The sequence below is a fragment of the Epinephelus moara genome, chromosome 10, assembly GCF_006386435.1.
Source record: "Epinephelus moara isolate mb chromosome 10, YSFRI_EMoa_1.0, whole genome shotgun sequence".
NCBI lineage: Eukaryota > Metazoa > Chordata > Actinopteri > Perciformes > Serranidae > Epinephelus > Epinephelus moara.
In genome coordinates, this window is record NC_065515.1 from 565,613 (window position 1) to 567,167 (window position 1,555).

The window sequence follows — 1,555 nt, forward strand, 5'->3', positions numbered from 1 at the left end:
CCGTGTCCACTTCCGAAACACTTCCTCCTCCTGTAGCAGCTGCGGGCGGCCACCAGGTGGCAGCGCGGCACCATGTACGTGCATGTGCATTGAGATAGACACAAGAACTGCATGCTGACTGAAGAATAAGCTTGTGCAGGGAAAATATGGTCTCCTCTTAAAAGACATCTACTGGTTAACAAAGTTATTAACGGGATAGTGCACCCAAAAATGAAATGCAGCCATTATCTACTCACCCATATGTCGAGGGAGGCTCAGGTGAAGTTTTAGAGTCCTCACATCCCTTGCGGAGATCCAAGGGGAGAGGAGGTAGCAACACAACTCCACCTAATGGAGGCTGAGTACTGAAAATCTGTACTCAAGTAAAAGTACAATTACTGTCATAAAAAATTACTCAAGTAGAAGCGNNGAGATCCAAGGGGAGAGGAGGTAGCAACACAACTCCACCTAATGGAGGCTGACGGCGCCCCAGATTCAAACGTCCAAAAACACATAATTGAAACCCAGGGGTGGGTAGAGTACTGAAAATCTGTACTCAAGTAAAAGTACAATTACTGTCATAAAAAATTACTCAAGTAGAAGTAAAATTACTATTTGAGAAACCTACTCAAGTAAAAGTAAAAAGTACCTGGTTAATAATTTACTCAAGTTACTTTCTGTTTGAATATTTTTTAGGGTGTGCGGACCAGTGCAAAATAATGAAAAAAACATATTTTCACCTATATAGCAGGCTATGTGCGTACTTACTTCAATATGCTTGCAGAGATTCGACGATGAGTTTTTGAAAGCAAGGATCTCCTGTTTTTTTGGCAGGCACAGGAGGCACTTCATCAAGTAACTGTTCTTTTTTATGGATTTTGGCACAAAAAATGTGGCGAGATGTAGCCAGGGATGGTCGAAGTCAGCTCCCGCTTGCTCTTCGTTTCGACCTGGCTCTGACATGATCTTTGCGGTCGGGGTCAGGTCAGGAGTGGAGGACTGGTGCTTGCTTGTTCACCGAGTTCAGAACATGGCGCTTCAGCGTGGTGTTTGTTTTTCTTCTGCTGGCATCTTTCCATCTGCAGTAGAGACGTGCCTCGCGCGCCACCTAATGTTCAACTTAAATCCCTGCATTTAGAGCAGACTAGTTGCAACTAAGGTAAATGGCAAATGTAGTGAAGTAAAAAGTAGATTACTGGCTCAAAAATATACTTGAGTAAGAGTAGAAGTACAGTTTTAAAAAAGGAACTGAAAAAGTACTTGTTCTTCAAAAAAACTACTTTTTTACTCACGTGCGTTACTTGTAATGCGTTACTACCCACCCCTGTTGAAACCAGCAAAAGCACGTGAACACACATGAACGTGTTGCTGATGTGTCACGGTCTCGCGCAAGCACGCACACGTGAGCGTGGTGCACAGAGAGGCAGTTAGAGCTGCAGGCTAATGAGGCTAAAAACAGAGTTTAAAGGCGCTGTATGAAAGAACGTGGCCAAAACGGTTACTGCACTCAAATTCAAAATACTGCCGCGAGTCGTGTCCGCCCCCCCTCCCCTACAGATTCGAGGTTGCTGGACAG